Source organism: Hemicordylus capensis, chromosome 4, assembly GCF_027244095.1.
Source record: "Hemicordylus capensis ecotype Gifberg chromosome 4, rHemCap1.1.pri, whole genome shotgun sequence".
NCBI lineage: Eukaryota > Metazoa > Chordata > Lepidosauria > Squamata > Cordylidae > Hemicordylus > Hemicordylus capensis.
In genome coordinates, this window is record NC_069660.1 from 281,392,267 (window position 1) to 281,416,229 (window position 23,963).

Sequence of the window (23,963 nt, forward strand, 5' to 3'; positions counted from 1 at the left end):
GTGGACAAACTGCTTCGGATTGTGCTCCCTTCAACGTGTTCTCTTGACCCTTGCCCAACTTGGCTTATCTCATCTGATAATCATATTATCGGAGAGGGTTCGGTAAATATTATAAATGCTTCTCTGAGGGAGGGCAGGGTGCCTCCTTGTCTTAAGGAAGCTATTATTAGACCACTTCTGAAGAAAGCTACACTGGATCCCTCAGAAGTAGCTAATTACAGACCTGTTTCTAATCTTCCATGGTTGGGTAAGGTGGTTGAACGGATGGTGGCCTCTCAGCTCCAGGCAGTTTTGGATGATGCAGATTATTTAGACCCATTTCAAACTGGCTTTCATGTGGGCTAAGGGATTGAGACTGCCTTGGTCAGCCTGATGGATGATCTCCACCTGGCTATCGACAGTGGGAGTATGACTCAGCTGATCCTTTTGGATCTCTCAGCAGCTTTCGATACCATCGACCATGGTATCCTTCTGGACCACCTGAGGGAGGTGGGATTGGGTGGCACTGTTTTACAGTGGTTCCATTCCTATGTCTCTGGTAGATTTCATATGGTGTCACTTGGAGATTGCTATTCTGCTAAGAAGGAGCTGAAGTGTGGAGTCCTACAAGGCTCCATACTGTCTCCAATGCTTTTTAACATCTACATGAAACCACTGGGAGAGATCATCAGGAGGTTTGGTGCTGGGTGTTATCAATATGCTGATGACACCCAGATCTACTTCTCTATGCCAACCTCACCAGGAAATGGCATATCTTCCCTAAATGCCTGCCTGGAAGCAGTAATGTGCTGGATGAGGGATAAGTTGAATCCAAATAAGATGGAGGTACTGAATGTGGGGGGTTGGGACCCGAGAGATGGTTTAGATCTGGATGGTGTTACACTACCCCTGAAAGACCAGGTACATAGCTTGGGAGTGCTCCTGGATCCAAAACTCTCCCTGGTTTCTCAGGTTGAGGTGGTGGCAAGGAACTCTTTTTATCAGCTTCTGCTTATATGTCAGCTACATCCATTTTTAGTGTTGGATGACCTCAAAAGAGTGGTACATATGCTGGTAACCTCCAGGCTTGACTACTGTAATGTGCTCTACATTGGACTGCCTTTGTATGTCGTCTGGAAACTACAATTGATACAGAATGTGGCAGCCAGATTGGTCTCTGGGAGAACATGAAGGGACCATATAACACTGGTTTTAAAAGAACTACACTGGCTGCCAATAGGTTTCCGGGTAAAATGCAAAATGCTGATTATTACCTATAAAGCCCTTAATGGCTTAGGTCCAGGCTGTTTGAGAGAGTGCCTCCTTTGTCATAATTCTTGCCTCCTGTTATGATCTTCTGGAGAAGTCTGGTTATAGTTGCCACTGGCTTGTTTGGTGGCAACTCATGACCCAGCTTTCTCTGTGGCTGCTCCAGGGCTTTGGAATATCCTCCCTGCATCTCCTTCTCTGTTTGTTTTTAGGAAGAATCTCAAGACTCACCTATTTTCTCAGGATTTTAATTAGAATTAATTTTAATAATTTTAAAAACTTGTCTTAATAATTATTTTATTCTGTTGTTTTTATTGTCATGTATTTTTATTTGGGACTTTTAAATATTTGAAATTTTGTACATCGCCTAGAGATTTATATATCAGGCAGTATAAAAATACGATAGATAGGTAACATCTGTTGGCCGAAAAAGGCTATTCATGCAACAATTAAAGTTGGATAATAATGTGCAACATTAAATGGATTTTGGGTAGAACCAAAACCTTCAAAGGAGTTAGGTGTTTTCATTTGGCATCCTGGCACATTTATTCTCATTCTCAAGTGCTGAAATTTAAGTGATCAACATATTTTAATGGATGAACAAAAAAAAAAGTGATATCTTACTCCTTTTTCTCTGTTAATGCTTCCTTGCAGTTATTCTCAGATTAAGAATCAAAGGCCACTGATACTGGAGCCAAGATCCTGACATATTCATAACAACTGAAAGTCAAACCTTTTGACATAATCTTCTACCTAATCATCACTTATGTTAAAAAATGTGACTCTAGGAATATAAATGGTTCACTATATCAGCTGGAAAACCTCACCAAATCACTTAAGGTGTAGCTGCTGCTAACAGAAGCAAAATGGAAACAGAAGCGATGTACAAAAGTTCTGATTTCATTACCAACATATTTTGCATGTTTCAGACATTATCTATAATATTTAAGGGTTTGATTAAAAAAATACTGCCTTCTAGTAGGAGATGTTATTTTGCCAGTGGGTATACAGTATATAATATCAACTTGAAAATTTGCTAATGGCTACCATCATTGAAAAAATTGTAACATACCTGATTTTGTTATTTTGGAATTGCCCAAATGGTGATCATTCAGCATAATGCTAATCTAGTGACCTTCCAAGAAAGTTTCTCAGAAGCAATATATATTTTGGGGGGGCGGGGGGAGCAGTATATTTTTTCCAGGAAACCTCATTCTAGGAGGACCAAGAACTCCAGCCTTGACTTATGGAGTTGGGACGGTGTTGTTACTTCCCTCTTGATTCCCTTTTTATGATCTTTTAAGGCAAAAAGGGAAAGAGTGTACAGGTTATCAATAATAATATATTAGGTCTGTTCACATGACCAGTTGGGGATAGGTGTGAGGTTTAAAGAGTTCCTACCTTAGTAGCATCACGTGATCTCTTTTGGTCAGCAAAAACAGGAAACACATGTGTAAGTCAGGCGAGGCATCCATTGCTGAAATCAGGAACCTCAAGCACGGAAATTTCTCTGAAGGCCTAGCAAGGCTTCCCAGCATGCTTTGCACTGCCAGTAGAATGGAAGGCCTCATGAATAATTATGTCAGTCAGCAGCTGCCCTTGAACTGGCCATGAAGGAGCAGGAGGCGGACCTAGCCCCACTGAAGCTGCTCCAAACACAGGATCATGGAGTGTGCTTTGCAAAGTGGCACATCCATGGACCCTGTAGCCAGAACTATACACATGACCAGAAAAGCAAGTTAAAAGAGCTTGATCCACATGGACAGAAAAGCAAGTTAAGAGAGTTATCCTCTCCTCCTACCTTAGTTAAGAGCAAGGTAAAAAAGCTGGGCTACCTTGCTTTGGGCAACCAGAACTGAAGGGATTAACGTAAGTTCACATAAACATGCAAATCAGGGTAGAATGACTCCTACCCTTTTGATGATGATGTGGCCTACTATCTATCATTCTAACCCATCTCCTAAATCTGAAATGCATTCTGTATGAGCTACTTATCTCATATAAGCTTCAAAGACTAGGTAGAGATGGATTCCATATATCAATGTAGAAGAAAGATGGTTCTAGGCTGATAGAAAGAAAAGAGATGGAGAAGAAGGGCGGGGGAGAGGATAAGTGAAATGGGGGAATGACCTCCATTCTTGAGATATGAATGAATGGTTTCCAATGAATAGTTTCATGGGTTCTGCATAAAATATGTAATGTTCTATTAGCATGTGATGCAACAACAAGCATATAGGGATGCATTCATAAAGATGATTTGGAGTAGTATTATATTCCTAAATACCAGCCCATGTGATTTTTCTGAATTACATTACATGAAAAATCCTAGATGCTTCATGTATCATATGAAATTTTAAATGGCAATGATTTACACTACTTTAGTGTGGAATTGAATCATGAACAACCAGTTCTCCATCTTTATTATTATAAGAGTCATATTATTTTTGTTAATTTATTTTTGTTGATGTCTACTGTATAATGAGTTTCCAGTCAAAATACAGTCTCATTCATGCCCAACTGAAAGCTGCTATTAAATTTACATTTGTATAGGAGTTTCATCATATTGTATGATCCAGGCCACTCTTATTTTGATACCCCCCCCCCAATCTACACATATATAGAGGCAAAGGGTATATGATTGTCTTCATTGTTTAAAGGGGAAACATTCTTTTCCCCTTTAAGTATGCTTGAGCAAGGGGTTATTGTGTAGTCTTCTGTCAATGTCACCAACACTCTAATAACATTTTTAAGGATGACTTCTTTCCCTGCCCCAGATATTATTCTTCGCTGTTTCCATCCAGCAGCAGACATGACATTAATGAATGCACTACATACTGAATGGCAAGTGTACTGTTGGATGCAGCCTGATTCAGAAATAAAAAATAGTTAGGCCAGCATACACTACATGCCAGATGGCTAACTCCCATGGGTTAATGAGTGTACCCAAATTCTAGATGATTTAAAATGTCCTGCGGATATTTCTTTACATACAAGGTCTGCTGTCTGTTAATTTACATGTGTACTGTAGTTCTGCCTCTCCCTTTCTATTGATCTCCAGAGAATTGTGGTGTTCTCGCTCCCCCCACCCCCCGGTAAAATGCTAATATATCTATTGCCTTTCCTTCTTGATGCTTCAACTTAAAACATTTGTTTTTATTGACTACACCATTTGTTTTCACAGGATTCTCTTATTTTATCAATTCATTTCCCTGACAAAAAGCTAAGAAGTCAGAATTGAACAATATTTTCTTTTCATTTTGTGAGAAATATTTAGATGCTTTCCCCCAGGTGTCCAAAAGCAGATGATTTCCATAGACATGGAGGTATTTTGTCACGTAAGCAAAAGAAAGTACCAACCGCAATCCCTTGCCTTTGGGAGTGATACATTAAAACTGTACTGAACCATATTAAGGGAAAGATTATCTTTCAGTAGGAGAGTGTTTTGTGCAGCGTTAGCACTCATAATGAATCACAGTAGGTTCTTTGAATCGCTTCTTCCTGATATGAAAAGGGATTTGTAAGCACAGCTACATTAGAGAATGAGAAAGGAAGACTGTTCACATGTGCGGATGAACCCAGCCTAGGGCAGCCCAGCCTGGGTTAGGCTGCACATGTGAAGCGTTGGGGTCCTGGCACTACCAGCCCACCTAAAGCGCCCTTAACCCCACAGCTGGGATCATGTGTTTGCTCAGGCTGCAGGCAGCCCAAGCAGACACAGAGAGGGGTGCCTAGAGCGCCCATCACACAGGGGTATCCCCCAATGCACTGTGGAACATAGGAAGCTGCCATATACTCAGGCGAGTCTCACGATTAGTGAGACTTGCCGAAATGAGGTCTCACGATTAGTGAGACTCGCTGAAATGAGAAGCTGGTGGGGGCTGTGGGGATCGGGGGCTGCATGGCCCCCAGAATGTCCAGGATGCCCCACGTGAGTGTGTGGGGCATCCTGGAGAGACCCCCAGGGCTGGGAGTCTTGTTTCAGCCTTCCGGCGGGGGTCTCCTTCTGTGTTGCCGTGGCGTGGAGACATGCTGCAGCAATACACGAATAAAATGGGGTTAGCAGAGTGCTTGCTCTGCTAAACCCATTTAAGGGGAGGGGTATTTCAGCAGGTCACCTGCTTTAGAGAAACTGGGCTCGCCTGGTGGTTCTCACGCTCGGCTGAAATCGGGCTAGGCTGCCTTAGCCCAATTTTGGCCGATCGTGAGAATCGCCTCACTGAGTCAGACCATTGGTCCACCTAGCTCAGTATTGTCTAATGTCTACACAGACTGGCAGCGAATTCTCCAAGGTTGCAGGCAAGAATCTCTCTCAGCCCGATCTTGGAGATGCCAGGGAGGGAACTTGGAACCTAGATACTCTTTTCAGAGCAGCTCCATCCCCTGAGGGGAATATCTTACAGTGCTCACATGTAGGCTCCCTTTCATATGCAACCAGAGGAGACACTGCTTAGCTAAAGGGACAAGTCATGCTTGCTTCCACAAGACCAGCTCTCTGCTCATTGTGTGGTGCAGTGTGGGAGGTCTGGAGGCCGGGACACATTGTCCTGGCCTCCAGAGATCTGTGCTGCTGCTGCTTGGAACAGTGTGGATTGTCTGGGAGCATGATCCGCACTCCTAACAGCATTCTCCCGATCTTCTGGGGGAAAGGTACATTCTCTGCAGCCTTCCCCCTCCCTCCCTCCCTCCCACCTGGTCGTGTGAATAGCCTTAAACTGTTTTCATGTGAGACAATATTTTTATCACACAGAGGTCTGGCTGCCTGCACCCTTTGTAGTATATGAAGTACATCAGAATATAAAGCTCTCTGCAAGAACGGAGGAGCTTGCCTGTGGAACAGAATGCAGGCAGCCCAAGAGTTTGAGAGAAAGAGTTCGCTGTCCATTTTTAAAGTAGCCATTGGAGGAGGGATCACACTTTCATTTTAAACATGCGTTGAGAGACCTTGGGTTTTTTAATATGCCCCCTAGCAAAGAAAAAAGAATATAAATGATTTAGCTAAAGGAAGGAAAAGATATAATGAACAAAAGATACATTATATTTTGGCTGAAGCTGACTTAAAACTCCCCAGAATATTGGCTCAACACACCCACTGTAATCCACTGTTATACAATACAGTGCTAGTTCTGAATTCGGGCTAAACTTGGTGTGCATTTCTATTATTTTTAGGACTCACCCAGATGACCGTTTCCTTTTGCTGTGGTGTCATGTCCTTAACTTTGACCCCACTCCCCACCTCGATGCTGAAGCCACCTAAAGGCACAGTGGGGAAGTGGCTTGCCTACCAAGCAGAGGTTGCTGGTTTGAATCCCTGCTGGTATGTTTCCCAGACTATAGGAAACACCTAGATCAGGCAGCAGTGATATAGGAAGATGCTGAAAGGCATAATCTCACACTGCATGGGGGGGAAGGCAATGGTAAACCCCTCCGGTATACTTCCAAAGACAACCACAGGGCTCTGTGGTCGTCAGGAGTCGACACCGACTCAACTCCAATGGCACAGCTTACCTTACCCACCTCCACAAAGGCTGTTCAGATGCTCGGCCTACATATCAAACATTTAAGAGTGAAAGCAGAACTGCACCTACTGGTCATTCCCCTCGGGTGGCTCCTGCCCTCTGTATGTTCAGAGGAGTGTCAGAAGTGGTGGTGGTGGGAGGTATGCCTGTACATCCATGTGCTTGTAGGCTCTCTGGGCTAGTGAAGCTGTGCAGGGTTTCCACTGTTGTGGAGAGCCTACGCGCATATAACTGTGTGCATGTAGGTGTCCCTTTTTGATGCTCTTTGGAATACGCAGACACTGGGGTGGAACAAGGGATGAATCAGCTTTGGGGGTGAGCAGGAGGCATAGTCCCACTTCTCCCTCCACATGTACATTATATGCATGCGGGTGAGACCCTCTGAACATCCCTCCAGAATTATTTGTTCTCTAAGGTACTGTGGCAACATAGCAGCCTCCCTGTGGTGACCCAGCCTCACCAGACACAAGAGAGTTAATAGGAAGTGAACCCCTGTCTTGGCTGATAGGCTGGTGACCCCCAGGTCTTGACCAATCAGTCCACCAGGTGGGTGGGACATGAGGGCTGCTGCTGGGGCTTCTGGGATGAAGAAGGAGGAAGTTGAAGGAGAGTGTGGAGAAGCAGGGAATCCAGCATGGAGTTTGCTCTTGCAGTAGGACTCTGCAGATCCTTGCAAGACAGGATTGCAGGAGGCTTGGTTCTCATCAGGCGTTTTGGTGAGTTTTCAAGGGAAAGGAAACTTTTCAAGTGAGTTTTCAAAGGAAAGTTTTCAGGGCTTTTTGGATTTGAGAATCTAGCATATGGAAAAGTTTATTTAGTCAGGCTTTGCGTTAGGAATTTATTTTGCTTTCTGTGTGTGCTTTGCATTTCCAGATATCTGTTTCTTTGCAACTAAGATTTCATAGTGTGCCACCTAAGAAAGAACTGGGAGTTTTGAAATACTCTTGTAACCAAAAAGCTGAAACATAAGCCAATTATTTTTGAAACAATTTAATAAATCATTTTATTTTCTAAAAAGCCTCACAGAGTGTTTGATTTACTCTGGAAGGCTAGAGTGCGCCTCTAGTGCAAACAGTTCCAACAGGACCACTAAAGCTAGTTACCTTGCTTTCTCACCATGTGTAGGCATACACATGGAAGGTTTTTATATTTGCCCAACAGCAAGATAAAGAGAGAAGTCTAGGCTGTGGCACTCCAGTCTAGGCTGTCCAGTCTCTGATATAAGAGTGTCTGGTGGCAGCATTCTAATCTATCTAAGGTCTAAAGTAAAAAAGTTTTTTTTAAAAAGGGTAGCCCACTCAGGTAGCTCAGTAGGGGTGATTCAGCACTCTTTCCCCTCAAGGGAGCTCGTTCTGAGTCAAAGGCTTTATTCCTTACGCTCCCCCAAACCATTTCTCCATGGCAGGGATTGTTCCAAGGTATTGTGGTACCTGAGGTGTGGTACCACATGCTGCCTTGCCTCACAATCCTGAGAGGGGCCAGCCTCCTTTCAAAATAGACTCTTGCAAGCCTTGAAACTGGCACATGGGGTGGAGAGGATGGCACGTTGCCAGCAGCTTCCTTTTCGCTCTTCGTGCTTCTTGCAAGCTTTGCAAGAAGCATGAAAAGAAGCACCCCATACAAAGCCTGTGAGGCCCAGAAGTGCTCCAATGGCAGCAATGGTGGGGGGCATTTGCTGACCTCCTGGTAGTCTGCTGCCTGAGGTGACCACCTCACCTTAGCTCATGAAAGAATGGCCCCTGCTTCATGGTCAGCGCTCTCACGTCACCTCCTTATTCCCTTGATTTATTTTTTAAGAAATAAGAAACTCTCAGCTAGGAACTCTGCATTCACTGATTGTTTCACTTACTTCAAGAGCATCTCCTCTCTAACCTTAACAGCTCAGATCTCCACTCTTTTTGATGGTGGCATTGCGCACAAGAAGGAGTAAGGGGCTGCTACTGAAAATGCGCCACCCCATTGGCTGACTGGCAGCAGTGAAGAAACTCAGAAGCTATTCACACGACTGTGCAAAAGTGAGCTAGTGCAGCCCAGCCCGCTTTCATGCAGCCGTGAGAACCACTGGGCTTGCAGGTGAGCCCGGTGGTTCTCTGGCAGCTAGCCTGCCTAAAAACCCCTCCACTTAACCCAGGTTAGCGTAGCATTTCGTGTCGTGAGACTCCGCGGTGCGTCACTGCACCATGGTGACTCATGAGGAGATCCCCGATCAGGAGGCTCCATCAAGCCTCCTGGCCTCGGGGGTCTCACCAGCATGCCTTGCACACTCGTGTGGGGCATGTTGGGACTCCGGGTGCAGGGTGGCCCCCGATCCCTGCCACCCCTACTGGCTCTGTAAAGGAGCCGGTAGTCGTGTGGGTGGCTGATTTGGCCGCCCAGGGTGAGCACTTTGCTCGTGCGCGGGGAGAGTGGGCTAAGCCCACTCTCCCCACAGTATCCCTCCCAGCACTTCACACTAAACGTGTGAAGCGCCTCACTGTCTAATGTTAACATTGTAATATGTATTATGGCGAGGAAGCCAGGAGAACTTGGCAATGATGCTGCCGTTTTCAATGGTGCTGCCATTTTCAACAGCAGACTTGTGAATTTTTTTTAAAATGACATGTAGTTCTTCTTTTAGATGCATGATAACCACTTGTCTGAATGACCACAGGGATGCCTTGCTGGCTGTTGCCTGGGCTGGCCTTCCTGATTCCTGCACTTAGTGCCTGCTCTCTAAGGCTGTGTTCTCACAATCACGGCAATCCTGGTTAAGGAGCTAACTAGGGTTGCTGATCCCCACTGAGCTGGTTGGGAGAATGCAGATTTCCCTGGTCGTGCCATTGTGGTTAAACTGCATAGACCCAGGAGCTTTCCCAGACAACAGGCTTTACCGTAGATTAACTGCGAGACTTTACTGTGAGTTTGGGGCATATCGGATACTCTGATGCAAAAGTGGATTTTTTAACCCCAGACATAAATCAGGCTAGGTTCCAATATGCAGGGAAAACCCAAATCGTGTATGGAGTGCCCTCTGATATGTCACATGGACTTGGGGGTAAAGTTGGCCAATATGTGAACGCCCACCCTCCCTTCCAGTAGAGATGCAAGCTAAAAGCCCCATCTGAGAAAGCTCCAGGGAAGATAACCAGGATCTGATTCTGGTGATCTCTCCTGGTTACATTTAGTTTAATCACAGCAGTTTGAGCAGGATTGCCCTGGAAACCTGAATTCTCACAGCCGGTTCCATGCACTCAGCAGTCCTGGTTAACTTTAACCACAGTTGCCATGATTGTAAGAACACAGTCTAATTCATTGTTATAGCCTGTTGATCGTGTCTCTATCAAGCTCAGTCCCCCCGCCCCACCTCACTCTTACCTGTCTCAGATGGGGAAAGGTCACAGCTAAAAGTCAGAGCACCTGCTTTGATGAAGAAGGCTTCAGGTTTGTCTCCAGCCAAAACGATCTCCATTAGCAGAGAGGGACTAAGACATAACACTGTCTGAGTCCTTGGGGAACCAATCAGATTAGACAACAGTGGGCTAGAGTGACAAAAAGTCTCTTTGGGTATAAGGCAGTTTAATACAGGAAAGCCCTCTTTATTTGCAGGGGTTACGCTCCCGCCAATTAGCACGGAAATGGAAACTGTGAATAAAAAACCCTTACCCCTACCCTATAGGAAGCCAGGTGTTAAGTTCCTTACGCTGAAGAAAACACAAAAAAGGCAGGGGGAGCAGAAATAAGAGCAGTAACTCATAGTACCCTGCTCTCCAGGTTTCCAGCTCTCTAGGAATGCCCCTCCAATCTTCTGATTTTTCACTTAATTTTTAAAATTATTTAAAAGAGTCACAAAATGGCTCTGTGCTTCATAATGGTGGCTGGAAATGACATCAGATGTCATTTCCAGCCACTCAAGAAATGCAGAGAGGTGCGATTCGCCTCTATTTCATGCTGCCAATAACGAAACTGGGTCCCTAAGACCATCCATGAATACAGGAAACCACAATCCGTGAAACCATGCATAATGAGGATCTCCTGTATATTCATGTTCAAACATGTCCTCCCCTCATGAAATGGGATATCTGGCTTCTCAGCCATCACATGGGCTCTATAGTTTCCTCCTGCATCCTGAATTGCTCTTTTTCAAGCTTGGCCCTGCATATGACTGAGTCACAGCTCCCCTTAGGAACCTGAACATGTAGGGACATGTGGCCCAGCTCCCTAGCAGTAACTGAAGATCTTTGGCTTCTGATCTATATCTGTCTAGGATAGAGTGATTGCAATTCAACACATGACTCAAGATGAAGGGAATTTATTGATTGTTTTTAAAACTGCATTACAATTTTTTTCACCACTGTGTCCTTTCTTATTCTTCACACAGCCCACATTTTGTTTACAATTCTTTTCCCCTCGAAACCATGGCTGGATACTGAGCAGAGATTTTCTTTGAGCTATCAACAGTGACAATTGGATCTTTCTCCTGAGAAATCACAGCTAATTTCAAAACCAGCAGCATGTGAGAGAGGAATTCAAAGTTTTCTTTTTACTATGAATTGTAAGACTCCTTCCCCACGGATGGTGAAGGTAAGCACATGTACTACACCAAGGCACAAATATAATTCAAACATCTGTACAAAACAGATTTCAGTGGACTATATGTTAGGCAACAGAAAAACAACCAAGTACCACCAGAGCACTGCTAATGTTGGCTGACAGTAGGAAAATTACTCAAAGTAATCCCATTGAAATTTAAAAACCTAATTTGTCCTTTTGATTTCAGTGGGACTACTCTGAATAATTTTCCTCATCATGTCAGTCATTTTATCATCTTGAAATGTTATCTCAACATAGCTATTATTCAATTGTCTGGAAAAACACTTAAAGTACTGGTCACCTTCGGATGTAATGTGGAACCCCCCTCCACTCGCTCTCCTATCTGCATTCAGACATATTGGCGATTGTCCTTTGGTGGGGGAGCTGGCTGTGCAGGCTTCCTTCTTTAATGAAAGACAGCCTGCATAGCCAATAGCAGCCGGAGCGAGGGAGGAGCTTCTTTCCTCAGCTCCTGTTGGGGAAAAGGCTAACTGTGGTGCCAACATTCGGACGTAATGCTGGCACCACTAAACCAGAGGTACATGCAGAGGAACCTGATGCAAACCAAAGGTACAATTCTCTGTTCAGGGAAGAAAACCACGGGTCAATTTTTTTTGTTGAAACTGTAGTTGCCTGCTTTCAGATGTATAGCTTGCGATACCAGAGGTGGAGGGACATCCAGTTTCGTGTCATGTACAAATGCGGCTCTAGAAACCTTGCATGATATACTGAGGCCCTCATCACATGGGTCCTTCATGAAGCAACCAGATGGATCTCCTGTGTCCTTGCAATCTGATTGATACCCCACCAGGAGAAAGGGTGCTTATGATTGGCTTGATTTGTGTTTGCTTCTTGTTTCTAGACATTTGCTGTAGTTACAAATAGTTTTGTATTTGGTGAGATTTTGCCTTTGTGTTTGCATGGGATTTTTGGGGAACTATTGCCACAATAGGAAAGAAGTAGTTCTGTGCAACGATCAGCATTTTTCTAGCTTCAGTTGCTTATCAGCATTAACTATATCTGATTTCTTACCTTTAAAAACCTAAGTGGCTGATATTTGAAGGACCACCTTCTCCTGGAAAAATGTCCCTGTATGCTTAGGTAATCATCTGGGCCCTACTTAAGATGCCAGGCTTGCCAGAGGTTCAGCAGGCATCCACAAGAAGCAGGTCCATTTTGGTGGTGGCACTGGTTCTTTGGAACACCTTTTTTAATGGATGCCTTGGATCCATAGAATTTACCTTTAGGCATATGGTAAAGACATGGCTTTTAAAGGTAGTTCACACTTCACCAAAACCTATATGAAGTGATCACTTCAGCTGGTCACTGTTTTTAGCTTTGCTGCTGAATTGTTATTGTTTAATTTTGATTCTTGTTTCAAACTGGACTTTTACTGTCTTCTTCCTTGTTGTAAACGGCTTTGGGCCCTAAGGGAGAAAGAGGGTATATCATTTTTTTCAAAATAAAATAAATTTCAGATCATGCTCCAACTCTTTGAAGCCACCTTTCACCTCATATTTGTGGCTCTGTTACAGCTATGCCATTTGATTTGACACAAGATGAAACTGACATCAAGATGAGGCTAGCTAATGGGATGAGAATAGAAAGGCATGTCTAAGCTAGAAAAGAGTTAGAGGAAGTGAGGAGAAATTTATTGAGCTTATTGGTAGTGTAGTAGGACTGAGATGGGAAGCAGTTTTAATTTGTAGTTTGCCAAATGGTGGTGCTATGCATGACTCATCTCAATATAATGGTTCACCTGAAAATCTCTCCCACAATTTTGTTTACTACTATCCATTTTTTCTGTAGCCATGGGGCATGTGGCAGGTGAGTGGTGTTAGGTGCGTTTTAGGAGGTACTCCCTGTTGTTATTGTTATAATATTTATACACAGTCTACCAGTTGTTATTGACTGGATTTGGTACTTTAATTATCGGGCCATTTCCAAGGGTCTATGATAACTAAAGAAAAATTAAAGATAGCATCGTAGTATTTGTGCTGTCCTGAGTAGTGTGGCCTTCTGTAGTTGATATGTTGTAATTTTATTGATACCCAAGGTGTCATGATGGTGTTCAAGTTCTTTTGGTACTGCACCAAGGGCACCAACAACTATTGGCACCACTATTGTTTTCTTTTTCCAGAGCCATGCAATTTCAATCTGAAGGTAACAAATAATAATTTCTCGATTTTCTGCTACTGTATACTTTCGAAGTTGAATTTGTTCTTCGGTAGCTTTACAGTCTGCAGCTCTGGTTGCTCAGCTGAAGATCCTGAGTCCTGTAACCCATTTTTTGACAAGTGTCCAGGTACTCTAGCACTCGATGCAGCCCTTGTTGACCCGGGCGACAACTGATCCGGTATAGAATTTGTTTTTCTTGTTCTCACCATGGTTATGGGATTAGGCACATTTAGTCTGACTTCTCAGCAGAGGCCTGTCTGGTTTGGGTGACCCTCCAACATAGCCCTCTGCATCCTCAAAGCTCACGATTCCCTTCACCTCATCAAGGTAGTGCCTGGCAGAGTGGTTATTATTTCTTGTTTACACAGTCAGACAGGTGTTATTGACTGGTTTGTTTTATCCAGACATTGAGTCCTTCCCAAGGACCTGGGATGGCAGAATTTTGTTATCAATATTATTGTCATTATTATAGATATCATCGCAAAATATAGGCTATTCCCAGTAAAGTTGCTTTTTGTAATTGGCTGATGGTGATTTCTGTGGCCCCTGTGGTGTTGAGGTGCTCTTCAAGTTGTTTTGGAATTGCACCTAGGGTGCCAGTTACGACTGGGATTATTTTGGTCTTCTTCTGCCACAGCCTTTCAATTTCAATTTGTAACAACAACAACAACAACAACAACAACAACAACAGGTCCTTGGGAAGGACTCGATGTCTGGATAAAACAAACCAGTCAATAACACCTGTCTGACTGTGTAAATAAATAATAATAATAAAAAATTCAATTTCTCTATCACCTTTCCAAAAATGGTTCACATAAGGCAAATATCAACAGACAAGACCATCACTCTTAATAAACTGGGAATTCTGAGCTTTCAGAATATTCCATCATCCTTAGAATTCTCTGAAACATGCACATTTGTGGTAATGGGGTCACGGCTCACTATTAGAGCATCTGCTTTGTATGCAGAAGGTCCCAAGCATCTCCAGGTAGGGCTAAGAAAGATTCTTGTCTGAAAACTTAGAGGGTCACTGCCAGGCAGTTCAGACAGTACTGAGCTAGATGGACCAATGGTGTGACTCAGTATAAGGCAGCTTCTTGTGTTCCTTTGCAGATCTGGAAGGTTCCTTGACAGACAAGTTAGTGTGAAAGGGATCCCCTGGAGGTAGAAATTTCACAAATTACTAGTCTAATCCTTGAAAACAGATGTGACTATAAATTTGTTAGTCTTTAAGGTACCAGAAGATTTTTTTTTGTTCGGGGTCCCTCTGTTTCTAGGACAAACTATGGACAATATACAGAAATAATTCTACAGCTACAATATAAAGCTACAGAAATAATTTGGACCAACATAGATCTGCATATACAAAGTGGCACAGAAAATCAAGAAGATATGTTATTTTCTGCAAAATTTATTATTTTCCTAACAATGTGTAGAGTCAAATCATTAATGAGGACCTTCTAATAGCATCCTCCAAATAAGCAATATTGTGAACAGCATTAAAAACCTTTTAAATTACCATTAGCTAATCTGAATCATTGTTCAACAATCATTATCTTTTATTAAATGACCACTGAATCTGAATGCTCATATTGCTTTTCAATTAAAATGGAAAACAGTCACAATGACTGAATAACATGTCTTAGCAGAATTGCTTCCATCGAGGCAGCCATCACCAGGAGGAAAGTGACCACTGAAGGATGCAAGTTAACTTCTTGGTAAGTTATTTATACCACAGTAATTCTTGGGCTGTGTTCTCACAATCATGGTGAATGATCTTAGTTAACAACTTAACCAGGATTGGTGAGCTCCATGGAGCTGGTTGTGAGAACGTGGATTTCCCGGGCAATCCTGGTCAAACTGTGGTAGTTAAACTTCATTTAACCAGAATAGATAACCACGAGTTATCTAACCACAGTGATTTGACCAGGATTGCTCAGGAAATCCGTGATCTCACAACCAGCTCTGTGAGGCTCAGCCACAATCCTGATCCAGCAATCATCTATATACATAATAAACAATTAAATGGGGGTGGGGGGACATGATAAAGTATTAACACATGCCAAGAAGCAGTTGTACAACTATGACTGCCCTCGAGGAAGTCATTCACACAGTCAAAAAATGTGTTCTACCCATGTTTGGGAGCTGTGTGTGCTTCCAATTTTCATTTGTGTGAAAGCAAGGTAGGAGGAAAACCTGGGTAGAAGTGATTGTGTAGAAGTTAGGTAAGAGGAAACCCTTGGTAGCTTTTCTTCCTAGCTTGTTTCCACACAATCACTTCTACCAAGGTTTTCCTCTAACCTTGTTTCCACACAACCAAAAACTGGGAGCACACACATAGCTCCCAAACCTGGATAGAACACAGTTCTTGATTGTGTGAATGACCTCGATGTCTGCTTAAACTTTAAAAAAATGTTTTAACACAGATATTGTTACAATGGTCCTAGGCAAGCTTGTATTGGGAGCAGTGGTCCCTCTAATTTTTTTCATCTCTATGCGGAATGAGTTTTGTTTTGGGCAGCAGTATCAAGGCAGTGTGCGAACACATGCATTCAGAGTGGAGCTTTCCTGATAAAACCTAAGCGGGATCTAAAATGAACTGAGCGGGCATCCAAAAACTTGTGAGCGCATGCATGTGTGCATGCCTTAGAGGGAACAGTGATTGGGAGGGTGGGAGTTCCATAACTGAGGTGCCACGATCAAGAATCAAGATGCCCTGTTCCACAATCAAGATGCCCTGTTCCACAAGCTCATACATTTTACTGTTCTGGTAGATGGAATCCTAAGTTAGGCCTCACAAAGTCATCAGAGGCATCATGCCTCTCAATACCAGTTGCAGGGGAGCAACAGCAAAAGAGAGGGCATGCACATACCTCTTGCCTGTGGGCTTCCCAGAGGCATCTGGTGGGCCACTGTGTGAAACAGGATGCTGGACTAGGTGGGCCTTGGGCCTGATCCAGCAGGGCTGTTCTTATGTTCTCACCTGTAGATACTAATGGAGGTGGGAGATTTAACCCTTTCCTCTCACTCCATGGCAATGGGCCGTGTGTGCACTCTTCTTCCATTGGCTGGGAGTCTGGCCGATGGAAGGACGAGTCCAGCCAATGGAAGGAGGTGGCTCAGAATTGGGCCAGCTGCCAAGGGAGGTGGTGGTGGTGAGAGAGTCAGTGGCTCTTCCGGATGCTCCACAGCTCTCCAATTCAGGGCACAGCGGGTTCTTTGAACTTGTCTGCTCTATTACAGTTCCACCCCTGTTTTGCATTTTCATAACCAAAACTTTAAAGCATATATAAATAACACCTGCAAATAAACACAACTAACAGAAATGCCAAAACAGTCTCTCCCTTAAATCACACAGTCTCTCCCTGAAGTGACACAAGCATACATACCATGATTATTCAACACTACTTCTGTCTGTATGTGTGAACTGACTCCAGTGAGGAGCTTTGTGTTTCAGATGATATGAAAGTTCTGTTTGACTTGTATTTCCTCCCCGCACACAAACAGGTCACCACTTGACTCTCTAGTTATCAAAGGATGAACATGCATATGTGAGTCAACCTTCTCTGTTTTGGCTATACCGGATGGGAGCATCAGTGTTGTGTGATTGCTGTGCTATTTGAATCAATTGGTATAAGCCACTCATATAACATTGTTTGGGAGGCTTCAAGACCAGTGCCATCACTAGAAGCTTCTTCTGTGAGCAGAAGGAGCAGATGGGAGGAGAGCTGGTCTGGTGGTAGCAAGCATGAATGGTCCCTTTGCTAAGCAGGGTCCATCTTGGTTTGCATTTGAATGGAAGACTACCTGTGATCATTGTTAGATATTCCCCTTAGGGGATGGAGCTGCTCCCTTGGGGGTGGAGTTTCCTCCCTGGCATCTCCAGATAAGGCCTATAACCTTGGAGAAGCCACTGCCAGTCTGTGTAGACCAGTTACTCTCAACGTTGGGTCCCCATATGTTATTGGACTTCAACTCCCATAATCCCCAACCAAAGGCCACTGGGGCTGGGGATTATGGGAGTTGGTCCAATAACGGTTGGGGACCCAATGTTGAGAATCCCTGGTATAGACAATCCTGAGCCTGATACCAATGGTCTGACTCAGTATAAGGCAGCTTCCTATGTTCCTGTGTACCAACATTTGCAATCATGCAAGGAATCCTTCTAGCAGTGGAACGATCACTTGGGTGAGTGCAAGACTTTCTGTGAACTAGAGGAGTGTCCAGCTACAGTGCGCCGCTGCACCAAAAGTTTGGATGCCATATTTGTAATTGTATCTTATGTATATGAAGTTCTTACTATCTGGACACTGTGATGTTGTAGGGATACGTGGTAAATCAGAACTCCAAGACAATCCTGTGTGGCCATGCCCTTATTAAGCAAAAGAGCTTATTTAATATAGCACTGGAAATCTGAGAATCTAGGCAAGCAAGAGTTAATCACCTTATAGGAAACAGAAACATGTAGTTAAATGTAGTTAAATACTACATCACACATTACCATTTTTATGTCACCACCCCATCATGACTCTAGCCTAACCCATCTCTATATTCACACTCATTAAGATATAATGCATATTCATGGTTCTGATTATATAGCCACTTTCTTGACTTGTTTTAATTGTGCATAAAGACACTGTGAGACAGGATACCTGACCTTTTCAAGATCATTTTCTCTCCATTACTCTCCATAAAGCTATTAACTTGTCGCCTTCCATAAGACTGTAATAATTTATTTCCCATTAATAAAAAAAAAATTCCTGGTGCCATGCAAATTAAAATTTATTCAGCAAATAGAATTCTTTGGATTATTTTCTAATGGCTTTAAATACTTCCATTTTAGGAAGAAAAATAATATTAATGGGTACAGGCTGAGTGGATAATTGCAGACATTGGCGAAAAACGAATATGCAACTGATGCAGCCGCTTGCCGCACAGCAATTACTTCAAAGTGTTGCTTTACTTAATTTTTTTTTTTTTGGTAAAAGAAATACTACATAATTTATATCTGAGAATATCATTAAAATATTAGAATGTTCCCCATTGTGTAGCAAGTAGAAACTTGGTTACCCAGTATACAAACAACAATAATAAATAAAAATCACATGCTGGGGGAAAAATACTCTTGAGTCATGTCAGGTTATTTCAGGGTAGAGGTCGAACCACAAAATGGATGCTGAACAGAGGAATAATGTTATTATCAACTTCAGTCAAGAACAGCAGCGCTTACACAAGAGACTGGCTGACAATCCCCGTGATGGTCTGACAGTGGAAGGAGCCCTGTGGGGATGCAGACAACTCAGGAACTAGTTGTATGTCTTCTTTCCTCCACAGCCCAGCAGCAGTGGAGTGGTGAGTGATCCTTAAAAGACGGAGGGCAGAGACACATTCCTGCAAGTGAATAGTCCTTTAAGGAGGGAGGGGAAAACAGCTAAAATTGGATCACCCCTCTGTTGCTGTTACCTACAGAGGTAAGAAAACATGCATCTAGCTCCTGAGCTCTTTCCATCCCAGGCTCCTTCTCTTGATGGCTGACCTACGGGAGGAGAGCTGGTCTGGCAAGCAAGCATGACATGTACACTTAGCTAAGCAGGGTCTGCCCTGGTTGCATATGAATGGGAGACTAGATGTGGGAGCACTGTATGATATTCCCCTTAGGGGATGGAGCCGCTCTGGGAAGAGCATCTAGGTTCCAAGTTCCCTCCCTGGCATCTCCAAGATAGGGCTGAGAGAGATTCCTGCCTGCAACCTTGGAGAAGCTGCCGCCAATCTGTGCAGACAGTACTGAGCTAGGTGGACCTATGGTCGACTCAGTATATGGCAGCTTCCTATGTTCCTATGGTGTTGCTCCTGGGATCTTTGGACAATCAATCAATCAATCAATCAATCAATCAATCAATATTCCCTAGAGATGAACATATCAGGCGGTATAAAAATATGATAGATATTTGTGATTCTGCTTTGTAACATTTCTCTAATATCACTCTAAACCTCACAACTCTAACTAGTCTATTCCTTTCCTGCCCCTTTTTAGCCTATTTTCCAGTAGGCTTATGAGATCACCCGGCTTTCTGTGTGTGTGTGTATCCGTGTGTCCCGCCCCCCCGATCAACTTCACAATACCTGCAGCAATATGAACCAAATCGGGTACAGCTGTAGGGACACACAGGGACACATCAGTGGCGGAGTCTGTGATGATGTCATCCACCATGATCCATGGTCGCGTGAACGTCTGAGGCGCAAGCCACCTAATTTATGGACTGTCTAACCCATTTAAACCAAATTGAGGACAGTTGCAGTGAGTGACACACAAGGACACCTCAATGGCATAGTTTGTGATGATGTCATCCATACTAATTCAAGATGGCGGATGCATAAACTTTTGAGGTGCAAGTCGGCTAACTTGTGAACCGCTTAACCTATTTGAACCAAATTTGCTGCAGCAGTAGGGACACATAGGGCCACCTCAATGGTGTAGTTTGTGATGATGTCACCTACCCCAATCCAAGATGGCAGACATGTGAATGTTTGCGGGGCAAGTGCACTAACTTGTGGACAGCCTAACTGATTTTAACCAAATTAGGTACATTTGTAGTGATTGACACACAGGGACACCTCAGTGGTGTAGCTTGTGATGATGTCACCCACCCTGATTCAAGATGGCGGAACCATAAACTTTTGAGGCGTGAGTGAGCTAACTTGTGAACTGCTTTATCAATTAGTACCAAATTTGCTACAGCTGTAGGGACAAATAGGGACATCTCAACGGCATAGATTGTGATGATGTCATCTGACCCAATTCAAAATGGCTGACACATAAACCTTTGAGCCGCGAGTGCACTAACTTGTGGACAGTCTAACCAATTTGAACCAAATTTGCTATAGCTGCATGGACACATAGGGATGCCCCAATGGTGTAGTTTGTGAAGATGTTATCCACCCTGATCCAAGATGGTCAATGTGTGAACTTTTGAGGTGCAAGGGCACTAACTTGACGACTGCCTAACTGATTTGAACCAAATTTGGTACAGTTGTAGTGAGTGACACACAGGGACACCTCAATGGTGTAGTTTGTAATGATGCCATCCACCCCAATCCAAGATGGCGAATGCATGAACATTTGAGTTGCAACCCTAACCCATCCCTGTCAATCAACAGCATTATTTGCTTTATTTCCAAAACCATCTTAACATTAGCAAACATTTTAACAGAAAACCACAAACAAAGGAAACATTATTGTCCATGTTGTCAGTTATTGAACATGAAAAATAAAGTCTAAGTTCCTGACACTGTCAAAGTCTCATGGATTTCACAAAAAGCATGCAGACATTGTCTGGATTGCACTCATTTTAATGTTTATACCATTCCTTTTCTATTCACCAACACACATATAAATCATTAGCCTTAGTGGCTAACAGGTTAACCCTGCTACCTTGGCAAAGAGGCACATTTTAATGTGGTGATTCTCTTTATTGAGCAGGGGGAGAGTAACTGGCTCTATCCACCCCCAGCACAATACCTCCAGTGACTGTTCCTGGTGTCTATCTTGTGTTTCTTTTTAGACTGTGAGCCCTCTGGGGACAGGGATCCATCTTATCTATTTATTATTTCTCTGTGTAAACTGCCCTGAGTCATTTTTGGAAAAGCAGTATAGAAATCAAATAAATAAATAAAAATAAATAACATACTGCACATGGTAATCAGCCTAGTAAAGCTGTGTGCACACAAGTTGCATAAATGCAAATATTTTCTGGGTCATGCTACTCAGGAGTAAGCCCATTTCTAATGGGCTTATGCTTGTGTCATGTCTTTTGCATTTGTGCAACTTGCATGCATGCAATATTACTAGGCTGATGTACTGATGCTCGGTATGTCAGCTGTTATTTCTAATGGATTAAGCCCTATCTTAAGCCCTATTCAGCTGTTGGTATAGTTAGTATAGTCAACAGGCAAAGGGACAGTGGGCCAGGCCTGAGTTACCTGCACACAGCCTTGTGTGGGTGGGATCCAAAACACAAATGCTCAATAATGTATGATGCTTCATGATCAAAATCAAAGGGTGGGGAGGAGGTAATGTGTTATCAGGCCGACGTACATCAGACATGTGTGAGTCAGTTACACTTTACACACATAACCTGGAGACAAGTGCTGTCCTGTTACCCAATTGCACATTGATTAGATGTACTTTGCCAGCCATGTGTGATTAGGCTTTTAGTGATTAATGGATATATTCATACAGCATTTGATGAGATTATATTTATAGAGCACAACCTTAATTTCAGAACTTTTTATGTATAGGAATTCCACCCCCACCACCCCCACCGGAAAATTATTTTCATTTATCATTAATGACCAAGTACAGTCTTTCCCATGAAGAATCCATACACCAATATCCTCATTTCACAGTAAAACATGATTATACAGTTTCCCATCAATAGACATTTTGCAAATAGCTTATTGAACAGGACATGGTATCTACCTATGTACTATCTGAAGATCTCTAGTAATGTACTGATACTACATTATCAAAGGGTTATCATTAAAAGCAAGTATGGTACCAAGTGGGAAAACAGACTTATATTGCAATTACTTTCCTATTAGCTACTGCCTATTGCTCCTGACAGGTATAAATTAGATCTCGCTAGGTTGCCTACAGATTAATGAGTTCCAAAATTGGCATTTAATTGTTTGGGAGTGAGAAGCTGAAAGAGAGGTATATGCACACACACACAAAATTCTTTATACACCTGTGATTAGAAGATATTTTTCCTTTCTTTTCCTTCACTCTTGGCATAGCTTGGGTGATAACTGACACTTCTATCAGAGGATTCCTTTCGACACAGCAGAAACTTACAGCTGAGGCAAGGCCAGAATTAATAATCTGCGTGAGCAAACACACAGCTGCTGTTTGTGGAGAGAGATTCTATTAACGAACAGTGAATTCTCATAATTAGCTGAGCGGTTTCTGCAGCTGCCCGCCTGACCCCAGACTACACAAATTGTGTGTGGTGTTCGGCCTGTAAATCAATCTTACCTAATTACTATAAGCATTTTCCTCCAGTCTTAATGACTGGAAAGGAAAAAAAGAAAGACATTTCCTTTTCCATTACCCATTCACATGCGTCTCCTCTTAGAATCTCCTTTGTGCCAAATTCGTACCTGTGTATTAGCATTTCTAAGGGAATACAGGCGTGGTTACAAATCTCAAGTGCCCAAAATATCATTGTGCTTGAGGAAGGACACTGGGTGTATGTTGCAAAACGTGTGCCTGTCAGAAGCTGCTACCTACCTTGCTTCAGTTCACGGATTATTAGTTCATATACTGCATGTTCATGTCTGGTCTGGAGTCATTCAAAACTCATCTTCCATTCCCTTCACCCCAGATAAAAGGTATAAAACAATAAAGATGCATCCACACAAAAGGAGGATCATATCCCCTTGATACGATCCACACATCATATCAAGAGGATCTTGACTTGACACCCTAGCATCTCATAGGAAGCTACCTTGTACTGTCAAGTCTTTGATCTATCTATTATTTATTTAATTGCTTACTTTTCTATAACCAATGGAATACCTAAGATAGCTATTAAAAGCATCAATTCAGTATAACAGCAAATTAAAAACATAAACCAACATAAAATAATAACAGAAACAGGGAAAAAAAAGAAAATGTTCTTTATATGGGGATGCTGGGAATTGAATCTGGGACCCTAAAAATGCAAAGTATGTGCTTTGACACTAATCTATTTCTCCCTGCATCACCAGCAATAGCAAAGATTTTAGCATATTCTGTTATTTCTTTTTTCAGTTGGTGTAAGAGACAGTGGTTGACCTGATGATGAAAATTATTCAAAGTAATCCCATTGCACTTAGGCAGTTCAGATGTACATGTTAACTGGAGTTAAGCATGGCCAAGGTTTCAATTCTTAACTCCAAATTGTGCTGCAGATGTTCTCCAAACCTTGGCTAGCGAAATTCCAGTTGAAGGAGCAGGGAGCCCCTCCCTACTGCCAAGCTGCCAAGGCACAACTGCTGCCTCTGTGACTGGAGTTTGCAATAGGCACAAAACTGAAGTTATAGCTGAGTCTTCAGGTGTAACGCTTCAATGGCAAACCCTCAGTTGTCGGCAGCAAAACCTAGAGATAACCGAAGGTTCTAACTGGAGTTTGGTGAGGCAAACCGGAGTTAGCTTTTGCCCCCTAACCACGGTTTCATGCCTTCAGGCATACTGCAGTTACAACCTCGGCCAGCTATAACTGTGGTTATCCTGTATATATGAACTCAGTCATTGCCTAACATGTCCTTTAATTTCAATGGGGCTACTTTGAGTAATTTTCTTCCTCATGTCAACCAGTCAGATTTTGAAGCTCTCCCCATAGTGGTTCAGAATGTCAGCCATCTGTCCTTCTAAAATCCATAGATATAGATATAGATATAGATATAGATATA

General features: G+C 42.9%; 1 long non-coding RNA gene across 2 annotated transcripts; it reads left to right on the forward strand.

Annotated features, from left to right (window-relative positions):
• The first annotated feature begins 7,358 nt into the window (after positions 1-7,358).
• Positions 7,359-18,633, forward strand: LOC128325327 (uncharacterized). Of its 2 annotated transcripts, XR_008307383.1 has the most exons (5): positions 7,359-7,480; positions 11,122-11,324; positions 15,161-15,229; positions 17,019-17,062; positions 18,355-18,633. It is a non-coding gene; the product is annotated as an uncharacterized LOC128325327 (long non-coding RNA). The 2 variants fall into 2 exon arrangements; XR_008307384.1 differs by lacking the exon at positions 17,019-17,062.
• Positions 18,634-23,963: the final 5,330 nt, after the last annotated feature.